Source organism: Bos mutus, chromosome 5 (genome assembly GCF_027580195.1).
Source record: "Bos mutus isolate GX-2022 chromosome 5, NWIPB_WYAK_1.1, whole genome shotgun sequence".
In the NCBI taxonomy this organism is placed as follows: Eukaryota; Metazoa; Chordata; class Mammalia; order Artiodactyla; family Bovidae; genus Bos; species Bos mutus.
The window spans coordinates 90,453,688-90,476,150 of NC_091621.1; the positions used below are offsets into that span (position 1 = coordinate 90,453,688).

The following is a 22,463-nucleotide window of genomic DNA, read 5'->3' on the forward strand; positions in this document are numbered from 1 at the left end:
TAATGACACCCGGGACATCCAAATGTGGTCACATGCTGAGGTCCTGGGGTTGAAAGTGAAAGTTGCTCAGTCGTGTGCGATCCCATGGACTATACGATCCGTGGAATTCTCCAGTCTAGAATACTGGAGGGGGTAGCTGTTCCCTTTTCCAGGGGATCTTCCTGACCCAGGAAACAAACAGGGGTCTCTCGAACTGCAGGCAGATTCTTTACCAGCTGAGCTACAGGAATGCCCCAACTAGGGTTGGGACTTCAGCATATCGCTTCAGAGATCACAATTCAACCCATCACAGAAGATGTATGTAAAATCTCTCCACGACAGCCAGTACATAGTGGGTTTTCAGGGTGTATGAGTTTCTTTTACTCTCCATTAGACTGAACTTCTGAAGAATAACAATTTTGTCTTATTCCTATTTGTAGTCTCAGTACCTTGCATACTCATACATATTAGATGTTTATTAATGCTTTTGGTAAATGATGAACCCCTAACTCGGTGGTGGTCTAGATGGTGCCTGATGGCAGACCTAGCCCAGCCCAGCAGGTGGAGGCCAGTTATTCCCAGACAGTGTGGCAATTAGGGGTCAGTGTTTGTATAACAAATGGGTTCTGAAAACATCCTTGTGTTAATCTCCCTCTCAGCGCCCTCTGATCTCACAGCCCTCTCCTGTTGCTCTGAATTCTAATTTGCCTCTAACTTATCATTTGATTGTGCTACCTTCTTCAGTTAATCTTGGTTTACAGCATCTAAACTCCCTTTTAAATTGTCTTCTGCTTTCCTGTTGATGGACTGCCAGTACCTGACTTGACCCTGGATCTCTTTTGTTTTAATTTGAGATTTTCTCGAAGCTCCTTAGAGGGTCAGCTAGGCTGGCACTGATGGTGTCTGCTACCCACATGTGTTAATCTGAAGGCCTGGCTTTTCAATACTCCCTGGTTTTGACTATTACAGGAGGAAAAAGTAGACGGAACATATGCAGCAGGGAAACATATTTCAGAGAAATATCACCATAAGCAAATCCTCTCAGTTTATACACTATAATACAAACTGATGTGAGTGAAAAGTTAGAATTAAAGAGTAGTCTATATTCAATTCTACACTTTCATTATTTTTAGGTAAAAATAACCACCAAAGCCAGGTTAAACTAGTAGATAATATCTTACAATGAATAAAGATTGTCTGTAATTAAAAAAAAAAAGATTGTCTGTAATTAGCAAAACTAACAACCCCCTGGCTATATTTACCTATCATGGATAATACTTATAGATGATTATATTGTATAGGTAAAAAACTTCTCATTATAGCTTTCATGTATCACACTTACCTAAGACACTTCTTTTCTATCAGTGTAACTAATTAAATCCTTAGTTTGTGAAACTTCAAATGAAAATAACTATTGAGTTACTCATTTTCATTTAAAAGAAATGTGAACAAATACAAAATTCACCTGGAAAAGGATACTCTATATAGGTGAAAAAAAAATCAACTAATTAGAATGATGGTTTTCCAACATAAGTCTGTTTACTTCTGCACCATATTGTCATGATTTGGATGAAATGATTTTTAAATTCTTGAAAAATCTTTTCCTAAGCGTGTATGGCCTCCCCTTTTCCATGCAATCAAGTATCTCATAAACTAGGTTCTTATCCTAGTTTGGTAACAAATTTTCAGGGAGAAATAGACCTTGGCAAGTCACTTGGTATTTCATGGATCTCTTTTTGCTTGCCAGTGTAGTAAGGATATTGAAATATATTATATTTTTATTTTTATCTTTTTTTATTTTTTTTTATGGAGGATGAACAACACCCTGCTGAATAACCAACAAATCACAGAAGAAATCAAAAAAGAAATCAAAATTTGCATAGAAACGAATGAAAATATATTATATTTTTAGGTCTCTTCCAGCTTTACGATTTTCAGATTATATGAATAGAGAAGTAGTTTTGATTTATACTATTCACCTTTTTATAGAAAGCGATTTTTAAGCTTCATGAAGCTTTGTTGTTGTTCAGTCACTCAGTCTTGTCTGACACTATGATACCATGGACTACAGCACACCAGGCTCCCCTGTCCTTCACAGTCTCCCGGAGCTTGCTCAAACTAATGTCCATTGAATCGGTGATGCCATCGAACCATCTCATCCTCTGTCATCCCCTTTTCCTCTTGCCTTCAATCTTTCCCAGTATCAGGATCTTTTCTAATTAGTTGGCTCTTGGTATCAGGTGGCCAAAGTATTGGAGCTTCAGCTTCAGCATCAGCCCTTTCAATGAATATTCAAGATTGATATCCTTTAGAACTGACTGGTTTGATCTCCTTGCAGTTCAAGGGACTCTCAAGAGTCTTCTCCAACACCATAGTTCAAAAGCATCAATTCTTTGGTCCTCAGCCTTCTTTATGGTCCAACTTTCACATCCATACAGGACTACTGGAAAAACCATAGCTTTGACTAGATGGACCTTTGTTGACAAAGTAATGTCTCTGTTTTAATGTGCTATCTAAGTTTGTCATAGCTTTTCTTCCAAGGAGCAAGCGTCTTTTAATTTTATGGCTGCAGTCACCATCTGCAGTAATTTTGGAGCCCAAGAAAATAAAGTCTGTCACTGTTTCCATTTCTTCCCCATCTGTTTGCCATGAAATGATGGGAACAGATGCCATGATCTTAGTTTTTTGAATGTTGAGTTTTAAGCCAACTATTTCACTCTCCTCTTTCACTTTCATCAAGAGGCTCTTTAGTTCCTCTTCGATTTCTGCCATAAGGGTGGTGTCATCTGCATATCTGAGGTTATAGATATTTCTGCCGGCTAGCTTGATTCCAGCTTGTGCATGTAAGTTAAAATAAGCAAGGTAACAATATACAGCCTTGACTTAGTCCTTTCCCAATTTTGAAGTAGTTTGTTGCTCTATGTTTAGTTCTAACTGTTGCTTCTTGACCTGCATACAGGTTTCTCAGGAGGCAGGTAAGGTGGTCTGGTATTCCCATCTCTTGAAGAATTTTCCAGTTTGTTGTGATCTACACAGTCAAAGGCTTTGGCGTAATCAATAAAGCAGAGATAGATGTTTTTCTGAAATTCTCTTTTTTTTTTCCAATGATCCAACAGATGTTGGCAACTTGATCTCTGGTTCCTCTGCCTTTTCTAAATCTAGCTTGAACATCTTTTATTTGCCAAGAAATCAAGTATTTATTCAAAAATAATAGAAAATCCAATCTACAAATCGACTTCTACAAATAACAGAAAAGCATGCTGGGTAAAGATCATGATAAGGTTTCTGCCTGGTACTTGTATAATCACACACAGATTTCTTAACTAAATGAGGTCACTCAGGTTATGCTGTGATTTTCAATATTAAGTGAGCAGAGGGCACATTCTGTGAATTTCCAGGGTTGATTCTGCACAAGTAGTCATTTTGCATATACAGCAAGCTGTGTCTATTTAAGGACAAAAATCCATTTACCAAAGTCACCTTTACAAATTTTTAAAAATGTGTAAGTTTCAGCAATGCTTACAGTATGCTAGATTGATTAGATTTTTTAAAACGCTTTGAAATTTTGCACGTAATTTTGAACTAAGTGCAAATCTACAAAGCAATGGATGAGGCTGAGCATACCTTTTCTGTGCTGATTGCATCAGGTGTCTTAGACAAAGCTGCAAAGGGGGTCATTAGCTCCTAAAGGAGCAATTAGGTAAAAGTGTGGTAATTTGTCAAATGTATAATGTATGATGCTTATGGAAGGGTTTCACTCTATGAAAAATGGGTCAAAATAATAACAGATGTTTCTTAAAGGGACACTAACACAAGTCAATCTTTCTGTTTTTCTTTGTTCATATATATCTAAAGCCCATTTCCTATTGGTTGTTATATTGACCAATTTAGAGATTATCATTAGATTATTAATTACATATTATATCTTGCTTCAGAAACACAAATGTTTAGTGCTGATGGAAATATAAGATTACAGAATTTTCTAATTTTATGATCCAAATTCCCTGTATTGTCTTTTTCTTTAAGGCAGCCTTTCCAATACAGTACAAAAAGTTCTAAGGTCTTTAACTCTTTACACATGCAAAAACACTCCTATCACCTGATGAGCATGGAGAACACTTCAAAGTTACTAGTCATCTCATCAAGCCAGAATGACAGCATTCCAGACTGGAGATTCCCTTCTAGAGGGACTTAAAAGTGTGTGAGCCACAGGGAGCTCAACCCAGTGATCTGTGACAAGCTAGAAGTATGGGAGGGAGGTTCCAGAGGGAGGGGGACATATATATGCTTGTAACTGATTTGCGTTGTTCTATGGCAGAAACCAACACAACATTGTAAAGCAATTATTCTCTAATTAAAAATAAATTTAAAAATAAATCAATAAAAAAATTAAGGAGATGACGTGGTGAGAAAATTGGAAGTGAAAACTCACAACTCATCTTAGTATATTATCTTTGAAAAGAAGAAGAAAATCATCAGAGACTAAGAAAAAAGCAGAAGATATTTTCAAGATGCCATCACATGCAGAAGACACAGTGCCTGGGGTGAGGGGAGCTCCTGCACCTGGAAGGGAGGGCAGGTGTGAGTAGAGCCGGTTGTGGGAGAGCTGGGGCAACAGATCAGCACAGGAGATACTCTTGGTCATGCTCTTTTTCTCTCCTTTGGGAGAAAATATGAAAAGTGAAGAAAGAGGGGATAAGAAACTGCAATGTATTGAGCTGGACACCCTGTAAAATACTTTACAGAAATTTTATCATTTGGTCATTACAAGGCCCCAGAGATATGTGCGTGCTCAGTTGTACAGTTATATCTGACTCTTATCGACTTCATGGACTGTAGCCCACCAGGCTCCTCTTTTTCAGGCAAGAATACTGGAGGGGTTGCCATTTCCTTCTCAAGAGTATGTTTCCAATCAAGGGATCAAACCCACATCTCTGGAGTTTCCTGCACTGGCAGGTGGATTTTTCACCACTGTGCCGCCTAAGAGATATGTGGTAGTCCTCACTTTACAGATGCCTTCAACAATTCATCTCTTCATTTTATGTCTAGATAAGTAATTGATCTAGTTATATGCCATTCTGTTAACAAGTGACACCTACAGACTTTTAGGCCCCAAAGCCATGTTCATTGTTCATTTCACCACGCTGTCTCCCAGAGAAAAAGGCTGAGGAGTCTGTGTACAGACACTGCAATGTTGTATGATATTACTTTTGGGCGTGTGTGTGTGTGTGTGTGCTTAGTTGCTCAGTCATGTCTGATTCTTTGTGACTCCATGGACGATAGCCCACCAGGCTCCTTTGTTCATGGAATTCTCCAGGCAAGAATACTGGAGTGGGTTGACATATCCTTCTCCAAGGGATCTTCCCCACCCAGAGATTGAACCTAGGTCTCCTGCACTGCAGGTGGATTGTTTATCACAGAGCCACCAGGTAAGCCCTATCACTTTTATATAGAATCTAAAAAATAATACAAATGAATGCATGTGCAAAACAGAAACAGTCTCACAGATACAGAACACCAACTAGTGGTTACCAAATGGGAGAGAGAAGTAGGGAGGGGCAGTTTAGGGGTAGGGAATTTAGAGACACAAACTGTTATACAAAATAGATAAGTGATGAGGATGTAGTACAGGGAATTACAGCTATTACCTTGTAGTAATTTTTAGTGGAGTATAAGCTGTAAACATACTGAATCACTAGGCCTGAAACTAATATAATGTTGTAGACCAGCTGTACTTTAATTAAATTTTTTAAATTAAAAGCAAAGAAATGGAGGATGAGATGGACAGTGGCTTACTTTTGTTTGAGCATTAAGAGGACATGAAGTTGGAGGTTTAAGGAGAATAGAGACAATTTCATCTGTGATATACAAATTAGTCTATAATGAAGCGTTCTTTAATCTAGCTCTTACTGACTAGCTGTGGCTGAATAAAATTTAGGCAATCAACTCTTACTGGCTTAAATATACTTTGTCTTTATGTCTGTTTAATTGTCTGCCAGTACCATTCCTGACACTGTTTCTCTATCCCTCCTTCTGTCAGTAGTTAGAAATGCACCAGAACACTATATAAAGGAACTTTCTGTTGATATTTTTTATACATCCATTTTAAAGCCACTGACTATCACCCCTGGTGGCTCAGACAGTAAAGAATCTGCCTGAAATATGGGAGACCCAGATTCAATTCCTGGGTTAGGAAGATCCCCTGAAGAAGGAAACAGCTACCCACACCAGCATTCTTGCCTGGAGAATTCCACGGACAGAGAAGCTTGGAGGTCTACAGTACATGGGGTTGCAAAGAGTCGGACATGACTGAGCGACTAACACTGTGACCCAATTTGTTTGTCTTAGCTCAGTTCATTTTCATTGAGTTTCTTTGAGAGAACACAGCTTATCAGGCACACAAGACTTGGGCAAATCAAATCAATGGCAACAAATATTTATTGAGCATGAATATCCTTGACACAGTTTGAGCATATTTACCTGGTTATGTGAAGATGATGGAGTAAACCAGGAAGCTGATTGGTAAGTAGAGCATCACTAAAAACAGTAATGACCTGAAAGGACCTTCTGTCCTGCCAGGACCTAACTAGTTACATGAGAGGAGCACCAGGACCAGGGAGCTAGACAAGCAGGAAAGAACTGGCAAGGAGAGAACTCCAGCCAGCTATGGGCAGCATGAGCTCTAGACAGATTAGAGTTCTAACAGGCAGAAGAAGGGTGTGTGCTCTTACACTGCACACAGATGCGTGAATGTATGCTGGGACCTCGGTGGCAAATGCCAGTAGGCAAGAAGAGGAAACAAGAACTCCAGCTCTGAAAACAAAACCAGTAATAGCTCTGACCTCCCAGAAAGCAGCCAATAGCCTGGATATGTTTGAAAAGTGAGTGTGAAAATGATACAGAGGAACTTACTTGCAAAGTAGAAATAGATAGACATAGAGGACACATACCAGACCACCTGACCTGCCTCTTGAGAAACCTGTATGCAGATCAAGAAGCACAGCTAGAACTGGACATGGAACAACAGACTGGTTCCAAATTGGGGAAGGAGTACACCAAGGCTGTATTTTATCACCCTGCTTATTTAACTTATATGCAGAGTACATCATGCGAAATGACAGGCTGGATGAAGCACAAGCTGGAATCAAGATTGCCAGGAGAAATATCAATAACCTCAGATATGCAGATGACATCACACTTATGGTAGAAAGCAAAGAAGAACTAAAGAGCCTCTTGATGAAAGTGAAAGAGGAGAGTGAAAAAGTTGGCTTAAAACTCAACATTCAGAAAACCAAGAACATGGCTTCTGGCCCCATCACTTCATGGCAAATAGATGGAGAAGAAATGGAAACATACTTTATTTTCTTGGGCTCCAAAATCAATGCAGATGGTGACTGCACCCATGAAATTAAAAGATGCTTGCCCCTTGGAAGAAAATTTATGACTAACCTAGACAGCATATTAAAAAGCAGAGACACTACTTTGTCAACAAAGGTCCGTCTAGTCAAAGCTATGGTTTTTCCAGTAGTCATGTATGGATGTGAGAGTTGGACTATAAAGAAAGCTGAGTGCTGAAGAATTGATGCTTTTGAACTGTGGTGTTGGAGAAGACTCTTGAGTCCCTTGGACTGCAAGGAGATCCAACCAGTCCACCCTAAAGGAGATCAATCCTAAATATTCATTGGAAGGACTGATGCTGAAGCTGAAATTCCAATCCTTTGACCACCTGATGCGAAGAGCTGACTCATTGGAAATGACCCTGATGCTGGCAAAGATTGAAGGTGAGAGAAGAAGGGGACAACAGAGGATGAGATGGTTGGATGGCATCACTGACTCAATGGACATGAGTTTGAGTAGGCTCCAGGAGTTCGTGATGGACAGGGAAGCCTGGCATGCTGCAATCCATGGGGTCACAAAGAGTTGGACATGACTGAGTGACTGAACTGAACTGAGAGGACAAATGACCCTGGAGGAGGGCATAACAGCCCACTCCAGTATTTTTGCCTGGAGAATCCCCATGAACAGGGGAGCCTGGCGGGCTACAGTCCATGAGGTTGCAAAGAGTTGGACACTACTGAGTGACTAACCACAGCACAGCACAGAGGACAAATGAATGGATAGAAACAGGGGAAGAGGAAGGGTGGAATGAACTGGGAGATTGGTACTGACATATATACACTACTATTTATAAAATAGATAACTAATGAGAACCTACTGTATAGCACAGAAAGTCTAAAAAAAGAAAAGTGAGTGTGGCCCCACATCAAGTTCTAGTACAGCATAGTTCTAGTACAGCATAAGTACCCACTGGAGCATGGAAGCAAGGAGAAGCAAGACTCCAGGGAGTGGGACTCCTGAATTCACGCCTCTACCATGAATTCAGTCTGTTGAATTCAGTCTGTTGAAAGACTGGAGACAATGCAACAGGCTTGAATAAAAGAGAGGCCACTTGAGCTGAGGGTAAGGAAGGATGTGCTGTGTGCTCAGTCATATCCGACTCTTTGTGACCCCACGGACTGTAGCCCGCCAGGCTCCTCTGTTCATGGAATTTTCCAGGCAGGAATACTGGAGTGGGTTTCCATTTCCTCCTTCGGGGGATCTTCCTGACCCAGGGATAGAAGGTGCATCTCTTGAGTCTCCTGCATTGGTAGGTGGATTCTTTACTACTAGAGCCACCTGGGGAGCCCTATTAGGGCATAAAGTGAAAAAGAAAGTGAAAGTGAAGTCACTCAGCCTACCAGGCTCCTCGGTCATGGGATTTTCCAGGCAAGAATACTGGAGTGTGTTGCCATTTCCTTCTTCAGGAGATCTTCCCCACCCAGGTATTGAACCCAGGTCTCTTGCATTGTAGGCAGACGCTTTACCATCTGAGTCACCAGGGAAGTCCCTATTAGGGCATGAACAATCATCCAAAAGGGGCTGGTATGGCACAGGTCAAAGAGCGACTATCCCCAGGTTGGTATCTCTTGTCCAGCACGTTTGCCGGACTGACTCAAGGCCTCATCGGTTGAGGTTGGGCTGCAAGGATTAGGAGAGGGCAAAGTTCCCCAGCTTCTCTCTGTTCTGGCTTGATGGGCATTGGTCCTCGGCCAGACCACACCTCCCGGGGACATGCTTCCCTGGGGAACAGCGGAGGGGGGCTGAGGAATGTGGAAGAGCACAGAGGCAAATAGCTTCTCTCTGATTTCATGCTTCCTGTTAAGTGTGGGTCAGCAAGAACAACAGCCTGCAGGCAGATCTGACCAGGACAGGGACACCCACAGAGTTACTGGGATCTGGGAGTGTGAAAGCTTCCTTAGCTCCGGGGCCTACGCAGATGCGGGAGAGGTCATGCCAGGTCAGTGACCATGGCACCTGGTGCTGAGATCACCTTTCAAGGTGACCCTTCAAAGCCTGGGGTCATGAAACCAAATTAGGGTGCGACACTGGGGATGCCAGCTCACCAGCCAGGTAGTGGTCCCTGAAGAACGTGCTAGGCAAGATTTTCCTGTATTCCTCATTCCAGCCCTTTCTTGGGGCTTGCTGAGCACTGGTTGGTCCGTCTCTGCCTGATTGTTACTTACACAAGGTTTTGGAAGTTATTTTAAAACATTTTAGCTTATCTTGGGTCGGCCAAACAGTTTGTTCAGATGATGTTACAGGAAAACCCAAATGAACTTTTCAGTCAACTCAACATGTATTTTTATCTCTACCAAAAGCTTTTTTGGTAAACATTAAATATTAAATATGTTTAAATTAAATGTTTTCTGAGTGTCTACTGTGTACAGATCACTCACTGTCAATGAAAAGAAAGATCTTGACCTGCTCACCCACATACATTTTCAATCAAACCACATGTGATTGTCTATATCATCCCTCTCTCTGCCCATTATATCCCTTCTCTCCATATGATACAGGCTCCTGGGGAGATTTGAAAAAACTAACCATTTTGACCAGCCTGAAATTTAAAACAAAATTTTTAATTAAAAAAAAATCAGTCTGGACAGGTGTGGGGCTTTTGCAAAGCAAATTCTTATTTTCAGAGATCTCTTTGCTTTTATTTGCCAAGCAGCCCTAAGAATGTCTGGATTTGGAGAGAAACCTAGGCTGGTCTGTAAGCATTTCGGGGAGTCTCTGTATTTTCTAGGAAATCTCAATGGGAGAATCCTTCCTTGGACTGGGAGAAGCTGCTAATATCACAGGCATAAGAAGGTTTTTCTCCTCAAATTTTCTTCTTCACCCCATCACCGCCATTAGCCTTCACCACACACATACACACATACGCCTGATGAGAGAGCAGATTTTATTCAAATATAAGGCCAAGCGGGGGCTTCCCTGGTGGCTCAGTGGTATAAAATTCGCCTGCCAATGCAGGAGACTTGGTTTTGATCTCTGGGCTGGGAAGATTCCTTTGGGGAGGAAATGGCAACCCACTCCGGTATTCTTGCCTGGAGAATTCCATGGACAGAGGAGCCTGGTGGGCTATAGTCCACAGGACTGTAAGAATCAAACATGACTTAGAAGCTAAACAGCAACAGGCAAAAGTGACTCATCCACTTACATCAAATCAAATAGAATCACCGGCAAGGCTGTAAGAAAACAACTTAAGAAATGATGCAGCATGTCATGATGACCCAACCAAAATAATCTAAACCAGTGAAGTACGGAGGGCAGACAAGTATTTCAAAAATCAAAGCAGAACCTTGCTTTCTGAGGGCTGAATGGCAACTAAAGGAAACAGATGAGCCTTGGTCTGGCTTGTAGAAGGCTACAAAATAGAAAGGAAAGGCAAAAAAGCCCATATTCAGGCAAGGCTGGCAAGTAAGGAAAACAAAAAGAACTTGAAAGAGGTAGATCAATGCTGTGAACCTGTAGCAAGCACAGGGCAATGCTGAGATGGTGTAGGTTATAGTTCACACAATCTCCACAATCTGTGCATTTCAAAATAAATTAATTAATGTAGAAAGGAAAAGGAAAATGTGTTGATTCTATTGATATAATGCAATTAAAATCAGTCTCCAAATCTGAAAAAATAAATCATAGGCTCATTAGCTTATTAACATTTTTACTTTGAGTAGAAATAATCTTTCAGAGGGAACATGTCATAATATCCCCTATGCACACGTGGGTTCTGCCATTAATTAACTGACTGTCAGCATCTTCCAAAGGATTGCTGCCGCCTGCCTCGGTACAGGCTGTTCTGTTGGAAGAAAGGGGCGGAACCATGGTGTTCCACCACCCAGAACTTGTGCTAATGGCGCTCCTATTACAATATCCTCTGAATTGGAAAGGACCAAAAATGCCTCTTGTGAAGAGAATTAATGGGGGTACATGTAAGATTGCGAGTGGGAAAGAGAGGCCTGGGCACGAAGCCCAGAGAAGGACAAGCTCCCACATGAATAGTTTTTCCCTAAGCTTTCATCAGAGATGCTGCAGGTCTCGACGTTGTCAACTGCTCACCTTGATGAGATTCTCAAAGGCACCTAACACAACACAGTTAGCAAGGTTAACCCAAGGGCACCAGGGTATTATTCTGACGGTCTGAAGATTAACAAGCGCTTAAAACAAAGCAAACAAAACCAATCAACCAAACAAACAAAAAACAAAACTTTAGAGGAGGACGAGTACAGCTTTCAACCCTTAGAAATGCATCTGCAAGTTTCTAGACTCAGTATTTCCCAAGAGTTCGATTGTGAACGGCCTGTTTTGCTCAACCCTGTCCACTGCTATAAAACAAACATTTCTATATTGCTGCATACAGGATTTACAAAACATCTCAGAATTATTTACAGAGCATCTCAGAATATGGTCTTCAATCCAGGTAAAGAAAGCAAACAATTATAATCCATGCTGAGTGCTGATCATCTAAAAAGCAGTTAAGTGTGCTTACCGCAATCACTGCTGTTGTTTTAGGGCCACATAAAAATACAGTGCCTACGTGTTATTTGACCAAGTTGCCAAGTTGGTGAAAGGTTCTTTATGAGACAATAAAGAATAAATACAATCAGATAAGAAGACAGGAATTGCCACACTGGGTGGTCCAGTATTCTTGAAGTTCTGTTATCTGTTGCCAGCACAACCTCAGCGGGAGAGGGAGGGCTTGGTTGTCCTTCCGCAACTGTATGCCTTGCCCAGTTCTTCATCCCAAGGTGCAATCTCTGTTTTTATGGGCTCCTTAGCAGAGTGCACACTCCAAACCTTTCAGCATTACTTTGTTGCTAGGAATGGCTCTGCTTTTCACAAAACCGTTCAAATTCTTTCAGAATCCACGTGTATTTTCTTCCATTTGTTCAGTCGCTAAGTTGTGTCCAACTATTTGCCACCTCGTGGACTGCAGCATGCACTATCTCCCAGAGTGTGCTCAAACTCATGTCCATTAAGTTGATGATGCTATCTAATCATCTCATCCTCTGATACCTCCTTCTCCTGCCCTCAATCTTTCCCAGCATCAGGGTCTTTTCTAACGAGTCAGCTCTTCACATCAGGTGGCCAAAGTATCAAACTTCGGCTTCAGCATCAGTCCTTTCAATAACCCACTCCAGTGTTCTTGCCTGGAGAATCCCAGGGATGGGGGAGCCTGGTGGGCTGCCGTCTATGAGGTCGCACGGAGTCGGACACGACTGAAGTGACTTAGCAGCATTCAGGGTGAAATCTTTTAGGATTGACTGGTTTGATCTCCTTGAAGTCCAAGGGACTCTCAAGAATCTTGAGTTTCACAAAAAAACTTGCTATGTAAAATGGTAAGCCAGACAATGAAAAGTTTTAAGTCTTCACTCTCATTTTTTTTTTGGTAAGAAACTAAATAAAAATATCCTAAAAGGCATTTTTTAGAGCAATAAAGCATACTTGGGGAGGGAGGTTTAGGAGGGACAGGACATACATATACCTATGGCCAATTCATGTTGCTATTAATACATCAACAGAAACCAACACAATATTATAAAGCAATTACCCTCCAATTAAAAATAATTTCTTTTTTTTTTTTAAAGCATACTTGGAAAACTTTAAAGGTATTTACTCAAGAGGGATAAAACATATGGTCCTAAGAGAATTGAAGATCTCAAATTTGGGGCTTTCAGTAGCAGTATTTGGGCTTGAAATACTTTAAACTCTAGAACTGAGTCTTATCTCACTTTTCTCAGCAATGATCCCAGTACCTGACAAGGTCTTATTCAATCTGTATTTGCTTTTAAAAAATGACTGATACATTAGTACATTCATGTGTAATATCTACATCTATCAGGCCTAGTTGTACATGCATTAAAATATTATGGTTTTATGGAAGCTTTTAGTTTTTCAATATTTCCCTCTTCTTTCAAAAATTTTCCTATTACTGTCTTATTATGCTTTATATTTCTCAGTGGTTTCTATTACTATCTGATATTATGTTTTGGTTTACCTGCTTGGTTTTGGCCTGTTTTCCCCCACAAGAATGTGAGCCTATGGTGGGAGTAATTTTGTCTGTTTGTTCAAACATCATGTCAGGTCCTGAAATGGTACCTGGTAGGTATTAGATTGGTTCAAACATAATTGCGATTTTGGACCATGACTTTTAAATCATTATATCTGGCTCAAACACATCTTTATTAATCAAAATAGGAACAATTACAATCAACACATTTTTGCCAACAAGAAATAAGTTTGCTCATTCTTGTAGTGTAAAAATCCATGCCTCAGGAACTCTTCAAAAGCATTTTCTGCCTCCTACTGGTTGTGGAAGCGTTTTCCCTGCAAAAAGTTGTTGAGATGCTTGAAGAAGTGGTAGTCAGTTGATGAGAAGTCAGGTGAATATGGTCGATGAGGGAAAACTTTGTAGCCCAATTAGTTCAACTTTCAAAGTGCTGGTTGTACAACATTCAGTTGGGCTTGTCGTGGAGAAGAATCGGGCCCTTTCTGTTGATCAATGCTGGCTTCATGTGTGGCTGCATCTCTTTGATTTGCTGAGCATATTTCTCAAATGTAATGGTTTCACCAGGATTCAGAAAGCTATAGTGGATCAGACAGGCAGCAGACCACCAGACAAGGGCCATGTCCTTTTTTTGGTGCAAGTTTGGCTTTGGGAAGTGCTTTGGAGCTTCTTCTCAGCCCAACCACTGAGCTGAGTTGGTCATTGCCAGTTGTCATATAAAATCCACTTTCCGCACATCACAATCCAATAGAGAAATGGTTTGTTGTTGTCGCATAGAATAAGAGAAGATGACACTTCAAAATGACAATTTTTTTGATTTGTGGTCAACTCACAAGACACACACTTATTGAGCTTTTTCACCTTTCCGATTTGCTTCATGCCAAATGACTGTAGAATGGTTGATGTTGAGTTCTTCAGCAATGTTTGTGTCGTTATAAAAGGATCAGTTTCGATGATGGCTCTCACATGGTTGTTATCAACTTCAAATGACCAGCCACTGTGCTCCTCATCTTCAAGGCTCTCATCTCCTTTGCAAAACTTCTTGAACCACCATTGCACTGTATGTTCGTTAGCAGTCCCTGGGTCAAATGTGTTTTTGATGATGTGAGTTGTCTTTGCTGCTTTACAACCCATTTTGAATTTGAATAAGAAAATCGCCTGAATTTGCTTTTTGTCTAATATCATTTCCATAGTCTCAAATACATATAAAATACACAGCAAGTAATAAGTCATTAGAAAAAAAAACATAAAGCAGGAAATGTGCATTAAAATGATATATAGTGAAAGTATTAGCCACTCAGTCATGTCTGACTTTTTATGATCCCATGGACTGTGGCTCACTAGGCTTCTCTGTCCATGGAATTGTCCAGGCAACAATATTGGGGTGGGTAGCCATTCCCTTCTCTAGGGGATCTTACCAACCCAGAGATCGAATCTTGGTCTCCCACATTGCAAGCAGATTCTTTACCACCTGAGCCACCAGGGAAGCCCATGATGTATAACATAACCACATTTATTTAAGAATGTATTCCAATATCAAATGGCAAAGTTCAACAGTGAAAAACCTCAATTACTTTTGCACCAGCTTGATAATATGCACTGAATAAGCACTTGTTGACTGGTGAGAAATGGATTTTCATACACATGTTGTCACTGACCCAGTATTCCCAACCAGAGACAGGGAAACAAGGCCAAGTGAAGGGACTCAGAGTCCAGTCAGGAGCCAAGAGGTCACTGCCCAGCCACCAGCAGGTCACAGATGGCAAATTCTGTGCCTTGAGCCTAGCTCCCTTAGTTAGTACCCCTGCCCAAATTCCTTTTGCAATGTGGTTCTTATTACTCTATGTGTATTCCGACCATTCAAGAACATAAAGACATTCATTTTTACATTTTATTTATTTATTTTATTTATGGCTATACTGGGTCTTCTTTGCTATGTGAGGGCTTTCTCTAGCTCTGGCAAGCTAGGCTGCTCTCTAATTGCTTCTCATTAAGATGGCTTCGCTAGTTACTGCGTGTGGGCTCTAGAGCGCCCGGGCTTCAGTAGTTGTGACAAGTGGGCTCAGTTGCCCCGCAGCATGTGGAATCTTCCCGGACTCGATCAAATCCATGTCCCTGCATTGACAGGTGGATTCTTAACCACTGGACCAATAGGGAAGTTCAATACATTGATGATTTTTAATTTTAAACTAAAATAATATCAATAAAGTGTTCTATTTCCTTCTGCTCAATAAGCAGGCAGGCCAGAGAAACTCCAGTCTTTAGACTGACAACTTGTTGCCATGGTAACGATAACACGTTTGATTTCTTAGGGAAGGTGAAAAACAATTTTCCGTTATTCTATTTAGAGAATAGTTTTTGTTTTTTTATTTTTCCACTTATTTGGGTATAGAAAAAAAGAGGCTCTCTTACCTTTTAAAAATTTAGTGGTCAATCATTGTAATTGTTTGATGTTTAATTTTCCCACAAAGACTTCAGACAATGTAATATTTCTCAGCAAGTGGAAGATATAGCGTGACCTTTATTCTATGTGATCAGCTTTATTTCCATTGTACAGATGAGTACAGAGAAGCTTCACAATACAATTACTATCTTCACAATTACAATTACACAATATCAATTACTACAATATACTTCACAATACAATTATCTATCTCAGCTCAAAATGAAAATGACTGACCCAAATGATTAGAATTGTAAGCAAAGTAGATCCAATTAGAATCCAAAGATGATATTAAAACTCTGAAAATGTGGTCCTTCTTCTCCATTTGGTTTGGTTTTCCAGTGACTCTATAAAATAGGGAGATTTAACACAGACACCTATTGGTGAGATGAATGACAAATGGAGAGTTGGAAGTGATTGAAGAGAGGGTGAACATTCATCAGCGTTTGCAGTAAATTGGATTATTTTAGACTAGATGCTGTTTTGGGAAGCTATGTACAAAGCTTTTATGGTGAGGGGCGGGGGCAGTTTCTGGAACATATTCTGTTCTCCAGGATGAAGGGGTATTCTAATGAGTGGGTTTTTTTTCAATACATGTATGATGTAGGACATAGCACAAAAGAATACTAAAATTGCTTTTTAAAACTATTTATTTATTCGGCTGCATCACGTCTTCGTTGCAGCAGGCAGGAATCTTTCCTCGAGGTGTGCAGGCTCAGGGGTTGTGCCCCAGGGGTTAGTTTCTCTGTGGCAAGTGAGATCTTAGTTCCCCAACCAGGGATCGAACCAGGGTCCCTTGTGCTGCAGAGCAGATTCTCCACCACTGGATGGCCAGGGAAGTCCCCATAAAACTGCTTTTTTAGTGAATGAATTTGAATAATACTGACTTTTATTATCACAACCTAATACGATTTTTCTTTTTCCAGGTTCAGTCTGCCTTTCCTGATATGTTTTACAATTTTTGAGGGTATTGATCATGCCTTCTTCTTTATGTGTAGGAAATACTCAAGAAATGCTTCTCACTTTATCACTTTCTCTAATAAATATGAAAGTAATCAAAATGTTTCATTTTTTTTGAAAAAGAATATTTATTGAAAGACTATTAGTTCTACTCTGAAAATAATATGCATGCATTTTGGAGAATGGGAAATAACACAAAATAAAGTTAAAATTTGTTATTTTCCAACCTGGAAATAGCTTATACTAATAATATTTAGTAAATTTAATTTACTTATTTCTTCTTGGTTTATATAAAATATTCCCTTTAAAAAAACCTAAACCATGATTGCCATCTTGCTTTGTATCCAGCTTCACTCATTTGACAAAAGTTAAATGAGGTACATTTAGGTACAATTAACACAATATAAAAGCAAGGAAGAAAAATAGAACACCTTATATTTTAAATTAGAATGACTCACAAACATGTGCAATGTTCTTTCTAAAATGTATTTTTAAAACCACTCAGCTATTATTAAATCCTAATGCAATAATCAGAAATGCCTGAAGCCCTGCTCTGAAGCACACAAAAAAGGATGATCTTCAGGTGTTGGTATGCATTTTCACATTCTGTCCTGCTCTTCTTCCCACTTCAACTGCAGTTTGTCCTCTGTCAAGGAGGCCCAAGTACAAGGAAGCGGCACAGAGCGGCTCAACTCCTCCCATCACTTCCTCTCATCCCAAGATGCAGCTGTCTGCTGTATCTCCAATAAGACGCTGCTTCTCAGCTTCTTTCAGTCCTTCAACACATCCACGTACAGAACTCCCATCAGAATACCGAACATCGCCAATGCAACAGCTGGCTCTCATACAGCTACGTCTTCTCTTTCACTGTATTAGTTTTCAGGATTCATTTCATTGCCTGCTTTTTGACTTGGCTTATTTATTTGTTCTATATATACAGCAAAAGCTTTGATATGCTTTAATGTAATGAAATGATTGAATCATTCCTTATAAGCTATTTTAAAAAATCTTCAGTTTATAATAGAAGGTAACATTTTATTGCATTGCTTTATTAAAAAAAAATCAGTTTTTCAACAAATCAATAAAATAATAATAAATGAAATAGGGACTTCCTTGGTGGCCCAGTGGTTAAGAATCCACCTTCCAATTCAGGGGATGAGGGTTCAATCCCTGGTCAGGGAGCTAAGATACCACATGCTGTGGGGCAACTAAGCCTATCAGCTGCAACTACTGAGCCCACGCGCCACCATTAAGAAAGAAGCCTCCACACCTCAGCAAAGGATCCTCTGCAGGGCAGCTAAGACCCATTGCAGCCAAAATAAATAAATAAAAATTCTTAAAAAGAAATAGAAGTTAGTGGCTTAAAAATAAAAGAGCTGGTTTTTGTCGTTGTTGTTGTCGTTCTTAGCACTTTTAAATTTCATGTCAATTTAGCATATGAAACAGAAAGTGAAACATTTGATTTTATTGTTAGTTGACCAACCATCCGTGCATGCCTGGTACTACCCCAGGCTAGTGGTGGGTTCAGAGGCACTGAAAGCCATATGTCCTGGGGAAACTCCCCAGTCCCAGACAAACCAGGATGGTTGGTCAACCTGAGCCTTGTTCCGTAAGATACATTATATTTATCAGCCTACTGATGTTCATGATGCTGGAGGTATTTTCTAGGGAGTGTAAAATACTTTAAACAAATCAAATTTTTACCCATATTATAGTCCAATTCCTGCCAAGCATAACAATAGACAATTGTGATCATTCTGGGAGATGTTTTCAGCCCTCTACATATCTTAACAAGAATATGTGATCTGCAAAGTGAAAGTTGCTCAGTTGTGTCCGACTCTTTGTGACCCCATGGCCTATACAGTCCATGGAATTCTCCAGGCCAGAATACTGGAGTGGGTAGCCTTTCCCTTCTACAGGGGATCTTCCCAACCCAGGTCTCCTGTACTCCTGGCAGATTCTTTACCAGCTGAGCCATCAGGGAAGCCCAAGAATACTGGAGTGGGTAGCCTATCCCTTCCCCACCCATAAATCTAATCAGGGTCTCCTTCATTGCAGATGGATTCTTTACCAACTGAGCTACCAGAGAAGCCCATACTGTTTGTTAGTTGCCCAAAAGTTCATATGTTGATGCATGCATACAACAATGATTCGATAAAATTGCACCGATTCCATTTTCCACTGTCCTTTTGTTTCTGGTGACAATTAGTTTTACTAAACGGAACCAAAACCCCAACAATTCCAAACTTTATGTCTTTCAGACCTGACTTCTTTCCCCAAATCTTTAGCACTGGAGTCTCTACTAAAGCTTTAACATTTCCTGTAGTTCTCCAAAGCTGCTTCTCTGCACCAGTGCAAGGCATCCAACAAGAGGCCTGAGAAAGAGCACTCTATTTGGTGGAGCCACACCTCTGAACATCTGCCATTCTTCTGCCTATTGTTAGAAAATAATGTACCCCTGGAAGGCTCCTTCTCTCTCACTTCTTTAGCAGATTTTGCTAGCAATCTGTCCTTAAGCTCACTGACCTCTGTGCTCCATTTCTAACAGAGTGCAATATGGAGGCTGCCTTTTAATTCATCCTGGGGTTGAAGACTTTGAGTCACATACTTGTCAACATCTTGATGTGCAATCCTATTTTGTTAATATGAAAATTCATTACTGTTCCCACGCAGCACAGAAATATTTCATAACAGCAGGGAAAAAGGGTTTTATGAATTAAGAAAAAAATACTGAGATTTCTTTCTCAGCTTGTACTACTAGTTTATAACTTGCACCCAGGAAACTCCAGTGTTAATGCTCATTGCTTGAGCATCTGGAAAGTGCACTCTCACTGATTTTGATAACTTAACCCATATCCTATAATGCATGGCAGTTTCCTAACTCCAAATTTAATTTCATTCGTAGATTTGGAAGGCACTGTGACATTTTTCATCCTGATAAAAATATCAAAGACCAAGTTTTTTTTAAACTTACTAGACACAGTTTTGAATTTAAATAGAGACCATGATTTGAATGGTGACTAACATAATTACTGTGGGACCATATTTTATTTTTAGAAAATACTTCAAGAGAAAACCAAAGATGTTTGGAATTAATTAGGTACCTCAGATTAAAGAGGTGTAATTTTAATGCATCAATCTAAAAAAGATAAATGGAACATTGTTTTGAAATATTATTTTTTAAAATGTAGAACTCTCAAAAAAAAAAACCAGAACCTCAGAGACACATTGTAAATAATTAGATTGCTTAAAATCTGTCAGTTTATAAATATTATGTGAGGATTATGTTGGCTTCATGTGGTTCTTTGAGGATTTGAATTTTCTCTGCGATGTTGGTGGTAGATGCATAAATAAGGATTATATATCATATCAAGTTGTAACAAGAAAGGCAATGTGGCCTCATATTTCATCTTTTGGACTTTTCTAATCAGTTAGATACAGGTATAAGATTTAGTTCTGCCTCTTACTAACTGGGCCACTTTGGACAAATTACCAAATCTCTTTCAGCCTTGGTTTTTCACATCTGTGAAATGGGGATGCTCTCATAGGAATTAGATGAAATAATGTACAAAGAGCATGTAACACAAGGTCTGGTATCTATTAAGCACTCAGTACATGATAGACATTGTTACTAGGTTCATTAATCATCAGAGATACTGGGATAAACAATGAAAGCAACACTTTGTGTCTCCCAGGAGGTTCTCTCCAATTTATGATGGCACATAGCCCAACCAGAGTTCCCAGTACATACCAAATGTCTTTTTATCCAAGAAACCTTCCCTGATTCCCTCAACTATATATGAACATTAACTCTTACATATCCTTATCAGTGGCCTAAAGTAAAATCCCCAAATACACAGAGGCATTGGTATTTATAGTTCTTTGTGTTCTTACCACCTTGTGGGTAGGGGTTCTGTTTTCCTCATCTTAGGGTTCCTCACCCTCCAAGCTCCTAATGTCTAAGAGAGATGAATGTAGACAACTAGAAGTCCAAGTAGCATATATGTGCAAAGAAAGTAGCATAAACAAAGCTGTCAATGTTCAGAGGAGGGAGGTGATAAGAAAATATCTGTCTAGAGGAAGTAGTTTTTAAGTGGGACAAAAAGGCTGAAAAGAATTTCAAATAAGAGAAATAGAGAAAAGGCAACCTGATGAAGAAACACATGAACCACAAACAGTAAGTCAGTTTGATCACAGCAAGTTGAGTATGTCGTAGGCAGGAGGTCATCCCCAAAGAGAGATGCAATCTGATTGCAGAGAACTCTAAAGCGCAAGCAAAGGAGGCTGGCTTTTGTTTTGGGGTCAATAAAGAGTTGTCAAAGCTTGGGAACCAGGAAGTGACGGAGAAGAGATGCCAGCTGCTCGCATCGTGACCTTCCAACTCTGTACTCATTAACACCTGTATAAACTTGCTAAGTATCTTCAAATTATCTGTCCCATTTCTGTGTCTTCAAGACACAGTTATGCTGCATACTAAGTCTCGAAAGTATGTAAAGCTAGCAGTCAACCACAGCTCTTGTTTCTGCAATAGAGAGTAAATTTCTGTTTTGTTTAAGAGCAGAGGTTTGGGAGGTAAAATGTCATGGATTCAAATCTTAGCTCTGTCAGTTATGAAAGAATGATGTCAAGAAATTACTTAACCACTCTAAGGCATAGTTTCCTCACCTCTAGATTAAGTAGTTATATTAACTCACAGAAGTTAAATGCCATGCAGGTAAAGAACTTAAGAGACACTGCAGAAACTGCTCATATGACTCTATGATTCATCATTCCTCTATCTCACCTCTCTGGTTCTTTAGATCCCTGGTTTTCTTTGGCTTCCAGCTTTTGATACTATTTCTAGTTCCCCATCATGTTTGACAATATGATAGGGCTCCCTTCTCCAGTATCAGGAACACTGCAAGTATCCACTTCAAAGGGCTTAAGCCTAACAGTATAATAAAGGGACTGTTTACAGAGATAATGACTGGGTTAAGAAGCAAAGGATGGTGGAACACCAATGAATGAGAAATCACAATCATCTTTAAAGTAGAAGAAGGAGCAATTCCACTCCTGGGCATATATCTGGAGAAAATCATAATTCAAAAAGATACATGCACCCCAGTGTTCACTGCAGCACTGTTTATAATAACCAGGCCATGGAAGCAACCCAAATATCCGTCAACAGAAGGATAAGAAGATATGGCATATCTTTATATAAAGAAGATATATATATATATTATATATGATAAGTGTGTGTATTAGTTGCTCAGTCATGTCTGATTTTTCATGACTCCATGGACTGTAACCAATCAGGTTCCTCTGTCCATGGAAATCTTCAGGCAAGAATACTGGAGTGGGTTGCCATTCCCTTCTCCAGGGGATCTTCCCGACCTAGGGATTGAACCCCAGTCTCCCACATTGCAGGCTGATACTTCACTGTCTGAGCCACCAGGGAAACCCAAATTACATATATCCATATAATGAATATTAACAAAGGTCCATCTAGTCAAAGCTATGGTTTTTCTAGTAGTCACATACAGATGTGAGAATTGGACTATAAAGAAAGCTGAGCACTGAAGGATTGGTGTTTTTGAACTGTGGTGTTGGAGAAAAGACTCTTGAGAGTCCCTTGGATTGCAAGGAGATCCAACCAGTCCATCCTAAAGGAAATCAATCCTGAATATTCATTGGAAGGACTGATGCTGAAGCTGA

The 22,463-nt window shown here is 39.9% G+C and overlaps 1 protein-coding gene and 1 pseudogene across 1 annotated transcript in view; both read right to left on the reverse strand.

The window, feature by feature from the left end:
• LMNTD1 (lamin tail domain containing 1) overlaps positions 1-22,463 on the reverse strand; it is a 486,411-nt gene that overhangs the window by 140,328 nt on the left and 323,620 nt on the right. The window lies entirely within an intron of this gene.
• On the reverse strand, positions 13,545-14,599 carry LOC138987887 (histone-lysine N-methyltransferase SETMAR-like; annotated as a pseudogene).